This window comes from Brassica oleracea, chromosome C4 (genome assembly GCF_000695525.1).
Source record: "Brassica oleracea var. oleracea cultivar TO1000 chromosome C4, BOL, whole genome shotgun sequence".
NCBI classification, from domain to species: Eukaryota; Viridiplantae; Streptophyta; class Magnoliopsida; order Brassicales; family Brassicaceae; genus Brassica; species Brassica oleracea.
The window spans coordinates 21,789,476-21,797,080 of record NC_027751.1 but is presented as its reverse complement, the minus strand read 5'-3'; positions in this window follow the sequence as shown (position 1 = coordinate 21,797,080).

Sequence of the window (7,605 nt, the reverse complement as noted above, 5' to 3'; positions counted from 1 at the left end):
TGCGAACATGAGTATCAATCTAATGAATTATCTGGCTACATATTTGCTGATGCATTTGCAGTCCGTTTCCGAATAGTTTCCGCGTAGAAAAACTTTTTTTTAATAGTTTGTGCTCCACTTTACGACTTTTACAATTTTAGTTTTTTTTTTTATTTTGTCTCTCACCTATATTGGCAATGTATTGATGCTCAAGATCAGACTCATTGTTTCTTTTTGTAGAAGTGATTTATGTTTACATGATGGAAACGAGGTGTTTTTTAGGATCAAGAGTAGCACCCAGCTGAAGAAGTTGATGGATGCTTATGATTTCAGAGAGCATAAACAATGCAGACAGATCAAAATGTTTTCCAGTACTACAGAGAATGAGAGAAATTAGTGAAGGGCATTTGAAGTCATTCAAAGATCTCTTGCGGTCTATGCTTATAAGTTATAAGCAAGACTCATGGTCCTCAAAAGAATAAGTTTCACGCTACTTCTCCTCCTCTCGCTACTGATTCTCCTCAGCAGAAAAGATCAAACAAGTTTATGTATGAAGAAAAACATGTCATAGGACTGAGTTGATACAACAGTTATAGTATTGTGGCAGCTAATTGGGAAGTATAAGTCTGTGAATTTCAGTGAAATCTAACCACCATAAACTATAGTATATTGTATATATATATATATATATATATATATATATTTTTTTTGAAACACTTAATTTTTGAGTTGAATTTTCCAATGTTTTGAAAACCCAATATAATATTATATTGTATAAATTTTTAAAAACTTCTTGTGAGTTATCCCAATAATGTTGCTGCTCTAAGCACCCAAAGTTTTATTTTAGTACATAACAGCTGATGCGAGCACCATAAACTATAGTATAAAACAATGTTTTTATTGATAAAAAACAATGTTTTTATATTGAAACACTTTATAGTTGTTTTTTTTGTCAAAATTTATAGTTGTTATTATATTTATTAATGGAATAAATACACAAAATATTATTGGCTGAATAATATATATATATATATAGTAAATTTTATATATTATAATCTTATGGTAGAAAAAATTTACCTACTCCTAAATCTTTAACAAAAATAAAATTTTTTTTTTTGATAATTTAAAAGGTTAACTATTACTATTTCAAAAGAAAAGGAATATTCGTGCACAGCGTAGACCAAACTTTAAATCAAGAAAATTTAATCAAAAATATAGCTACTTAAATCAAATGAAAATCGGAAATTCTATATCCCTATTCAGATCTAAGCATTCAAATTGAAGATTAAATTTTATTGGCTTCCTAACATTACTCTTTGAACCAAACCCAAAATTAAAAAAAAAAAAACTAAATCCAAACCAAACCCAAATTCATAAACTACCAAACGATTTTTATATTTCTGAAATCGAAAACCAAAACTCACTACCAAACAAGAACCAAACCGAAAACAAAAAAATTACAATTCACACAAACCAAAATTTATAAAATATTATCAAATTTAAAATTTTAATTTAGAAATATAAATTATATATAAACAATCCCGCGCAACCACGTAGGTCAGAATCTAGTTTATGATAATTTTAAGTATATTCGCACTGATTTAAACAATTTTTACGACATACATGAACTGAGCTGATTAAGCGAGTGTTCTTTCACATGCATTAATGGTATAACACGGTTTAAATATTCATGAGTCATGACCTACAATTATATTTAATATACTTTTTTAGTTAATAACATTATATTTTTTATTAAAAAAATTGATCGGATGTGGATATACGACTAGTATGTGATGATTTTTTAATTAAAAATTATATTAGACCAACTGGGAAAACGGGATTCAAATGCGATTACAAGTCCAATTCAAATAAAATTATCCAATTCAAATAAAATTATCCAATTCAACTGTTACGTTATTGTTTGCTTGGATGCAAATCGAATGTCGGTAACAACCTTTTTTTCTTTCTTTCCGGACGGTGACCCATGCCGGTTCACTCGAGGTCTCGAGCGGTATGAGCATAATGAGCAAGTGGAGTTATACCATTATCAGATGTAACAACAAAACCAATTTTTAATTTGTGTGGCTCTCGTATCAATTGGCATACAGAAATAATATCTCAGTTTTATGAAAAGAGCCTTTAACAAAAAAAATTAAGAAAAAGGGAGAAAAAACAAAACAATGACTTGTAAATTAAAGTGCAATTATTGATTGACTTATCAAAATTTAGAAGAATAAAATATTTATGGAATATAGAAAAGTTACTTGAAAAGAATATGGACCGTTTGGTATAAAAGTCACAAAAACACAATAGGTCCGAAACGGTGACGTGACACACAGATTAAAACGTAGATCGATCAACGATCGTCGTCATCATATACCATCCCCTAACTCCGAAGTCAAAGGAACAAATATTATTTTATACTACTATACCAGGGAATTTTTCCGTGCTCGTGCACTGATATAAATATTTATAAAGTAAATATATTATAACTATTTATTAACATTTTTTTAATTTTTAATTATTCTGTTATTTATATTGTAATCAATACTAAATCTCGATCCGCGCAACCGCGCAGATTTTTGTTTTTATTTATTTTTATATAAATATTTTGCTTTCAATTCTAAATTGGTATATTTTATAATATATATGTATTTATCAATTTTTAAAACATAATAAGTTTACTGTATATTTTTTTGATTGAATAGATTGTTTCAAACTTTCACATGTATTTTTGTATCTTCTTCTATATATATATTTTTGGATTATTATTTCATTATTAGTAAAATATTGTTTTATTGTTATATTCAAAGATATTGTAACATTTCACAAATTTAGAAAGTTTTTTAAAAAATAATCTTTTCGCTTCATAGATTTATATTATCGAGTAAATAATTAAACATTTAGTTTTTGTTTAATTTTTAATATAAACTATATAGTTTAAAATTTGTTTTCATTGGTTTAAGGTAGTAAAGATTAATCATTGTTAGATAATATGATTTTTTTTATTTAAAAAAAATCCTTATAATTTTAAAAGTTAACATCGATAAATATTTAAATATTTAGCATATAGAGGTATAGTATTACAACATTAAATTATATCTATTTAATTTATACTATCTATAAATCCAATAGATCATTAGTATTGTTTAAATCCAATTATTGATAGCCCAATAAAATTTTTTGGTTTGTCCAAAATTTAAATGATAAGATTAAATATTAAATGTAACATGACTTTCTAGGAATAGGTCCATTAGGTTCATTTTTTTAAAAATCACACTTGAATCAAAGTTGTGACTTATGTTTTAATATATAAGATGCATGGCTTATTTTAATGCATGAATTATTTTAAATAACATTATGTTATTTTAATTAGTCAATTAGAAGTATAGTTTGGATATATAATATCTCGACTGTTTGGTTATTATTTGGATATATTAGGTAAAATTTACTTTTCCGATTCAACTAAAATCTTTTTGTTACACAGATTATAATTTTGATTAATTTTTTTATTTTCATGTGGTTTGTTTTTTGTCTTAGATTTGTAAATATGTTTTAGTAAGGTTATGCATAATTTAATATATGTTGTTTTGATAATCAAATTGTAAAAGTATGCTAAAATATTGATTGATTCAAAGTCACATAGATAAATATAACAATGATAGTCTTTTGAAAAGTTATGCATATATATATATATATATATATATAAAATAGTTAATTGTAATAGTTGGTTAATATATTTATAATATTATTTGAGAATTTCATATTTATTTAGTAATATGTTGAGTTATTCTATAATTTATATTTTATATGTATAATAATATTATTTTAAATAAAATATAATACTTTTTATTTAATGTTTGACTTTGTATAAAAAATTTTGGTTGGTCTAATTACTCATTTTGTGGGTATATTGTGTTACATATAAATTCAAGTATAACTATTTCTAATCTAATTGAACCAAATTGTATTAACTATATTTATTGTATTAGTTTGGTTTTTCATATTAGATGTGTAAATAAAATTATAAAAATAAAATGATGATAGGTACAAAGTTGCATAAAAACATAACCTATAAATTTTAAAAGTGAAGATTAATTCTTTACTTTAATATTAGGATTATTTTTATAAACTTCATTTTATGAAATCACTTTATATATAAAAAAATATTTTCGTTTTAAGTTTTATAAATATTTTCTTTATCATATATGTTATATGAATAATATAAGAAAGAAAGATTAAATTAGATAAAATATTTTCTTTATCATATATCATATATGTTATCTTAGTTTATGTTATTTAAATTATTTTGTAATAATTTGAGCAGTAGATTGATTTAAAAAAAATGCTTAATACTTTTAAAATATATATTATGTTGATTTCTTTACTTTAAAATCAAAAGTTTTTTGTGGACTTTCCTTATTAAGAATTAAACTATATATATATAATGCTTTAGTTTTCAAAGTTCATAAATTTTCTTTATTATATAGGTTATTTGGAAAAATAAAGAGAAGGAAACCTAAATAAAAAAAAGAAAAATAAAATAAAATAAAATAAATATTAAATAATAATTAGAAATATTTGATTCATTAAAAATATCATTGCAATCAACTACCGTGAGAGTTAACGTGAGTGCGACACATAGGCAATTGCCTTCTCAAATAATATTATAAAAATTACCCCCAAAGATCTGACTGATAATAAAATAAATCTTGAATTATTTTTCTTTATTCAAAATCCATAATCTTCGTAATATATCATTAATATAATAATGTAAGAAAACTCATTATTTAGTGCAAAAGAAAAAAGTAAATCATGGGGTTTTCTCAAAAAAGTATATCATGGGGCTTTCCCAAAAAAAGTATATCATGGGCCATTATATTATAATTATGTAATAATTTAATATATATATTTACCCGAAGTATAAAAATTAAACTATAATTATTTCATTGATATGTATATATTTATGTGGATGGAGTACAAAATACTGTTAATTTATTTGAGAGTTTATTTTAAAAAACTTTGTTTATGAAATTATATTATAATACAATTGTAATAATCTTATATACATATTTACCCGAAGTATTTAAAAAGAAAACTTTAAAACTCTAACATGATTTATAAAGATTAAATCCAACTGCCCCACCCAAGAATGGTCAAAGGGCATGACGAACTTGAAAAAACGAAAAATACTCAGGATTTGAAATCTGCCATGCAAATAAGCTACGCATATATGGGAATAGGAAGTATTTTTTACATAGTTTGTATTTTAAGTTTCGGACTAGTTAAATCTTCGATCCCTGACAATCAAAATTACCAAAAAAGATTAAATCCAATCACATCATATTTTATTACATTATTTAGAATTAACAACTGAATAACATTAAATTCTGTTTGTCATTTAAATTTTAATAAATGAAAAATTTCCTAAATATTCATATTTAGTTTTTATTCCCTAAATATCTCCTAAAGATCAAAGTGGTCAAATTACGTTTTATCAAAAGAGTCAATGAAACTTATATCCTTATTTATAACTTTGTTTACTTGTTTATTAAATATATATATACATATATATATATATATCTATATATATATAATAAATAAATATTAAAAATTGAACTTTTTTTATTGCAAAACGTTTTTGAATTTTTGGCAAAATATAATATTCTTAAAATATCTTCCTTTTTTGCAAAACTTTTATTTCTATTTTTTTAAAGAAACCTTTATACTTAAAAAAAAGATTTAGGAAGACCTTCCTGAACATATATGATATCTTCATAGATTCGTAAAAACTTTTTTTTTTTAATTAAGGAATGCGTCATAAACTAGACTTCTTGACATAACTTGTGTGTATATTTAGAAAAGTATTCTTAAATGTATATTGCATTTTCCTGAATTTGAATATTTAAATATGTATAATATCTTTATAAATTATAGATTTCAAATTCATTAAAATCTTCCTAAAACTTTAGGAAGATGTCATACATATTCAAAAATATCTTATTAAATATACATAAAATTCAAATTCAGTAAGGTATTCATAAATATATATTCAAGAATGTATTTTTAAAAACACAATTATTTAAGTTTTTCTAAATTTTATGAAGATATTATACATATTTATCAACATCTTCCTAATTTTTAAGAAAATAGTATACTTATTCAGTATTTTCTTAAATATGCATATAAGTCAAATTTTAATAGATCTTATAGACATTCATGAAGGTTTTCCTATACTCTTTTAAATAAAAAAATCGTTCCTAAAAAGTATTTGAATTTTTTTATATATATATATATATATATATATATATATATATATATATATATTCCAAAAAAAAAATTAAAACAAAAGTTTTGATTTTTTTTAAATTCTGAGCTTTTATTTAAATTCATTTATATAATATATTTATCAAAACTAATATAATTGCTATTTTACATATTTAATTAAACCTATTTTGGTCACTTTGACCTTTGTGGACTAAGAAGAGAACGAAAACATGTTTTGATTTAGCAATAGGACCCACAAATAATAGAAATGCACACAAAGTAAGGAATAAGAGATAGGTTAGAACACCAACGGCGAAAGCACTCTGCTGGGCCGACACTGACACTGAGAGACGAAAGCTAGGGGAGCGAATGAGATTAGATACCCCAGTAGTCCTAGCCGTAAACGATGGATACTAGGCGCTGTGCGTATCGACCCGTGCAGTGCTGTAGACATGGAGCATCGTACGAAACATGCCAATCCATGCAATAACGCATAAGACATAAGTACAAACACAATGTATTCAAATTCAGAGTTTGTACAGGGAGCGACAATAACAATGGGTATGAGACATAAGGTAGGAATGGGTCTGCGCAAGCCCGAGTATGTCGTCAATACTACCTAAAACCCCTGTATAGCCTCAGGCATATCGGTGTCCTAAATATGAAAAGTACATGTATTAAAACGTTACGTGCGAAATAATACAGGGGACACAAGGCATAATCGCCAAAAAGTGCAAAAGTCCGGGAGCACCCTATAATATCCTGCTTCTCCAGACGTGGAAAGCAGCAAAGCCTGGCACTTGGGTTTTTACTCATACCAGCACCCTCTAAGTCTGATAGTGGCTTCCTGCAGAAGCAGCATGCAGCACGGGAACTCGATAGTGGCTAGCTTCCGAGCGGCAAAATGTGAAATCCCAACAAGTACCGGTAGTGGCTGTTAGGGGTTTTTGTGCGTACAAACGATCCGTGCTCAGTTCTACGGAATGATAGGGAGAAGGAGACATCTCGTTGTAGTGTACTCTCGCCTTGATAGTTGATGAACCCGGGGGGTCTTGCTCTTAGGAGACTGCCATCTAGATATGAGCCAGTATATGTCGTCGGTGCGTTAGTAATGTTGGGGTCAAAAAACGGTTACGACGAAATTACCACCCGAAAATCCTCGGAGATCGTATTTCCGAAAGAGATAGTAAAAAGGAAGATGTAACTTTCGTAAAATATAACCAAACACGAAGTTTTTACGACGAAGTATCCTTGAAGATTCAAACCAAACTAACCAAGCTCGACCGTTGCGTAATTACCACGCATACACGCTGTCCGGTCGCTGCGTAGCAACCAAGTCCGAGCCAAAGCTCGGTCGCT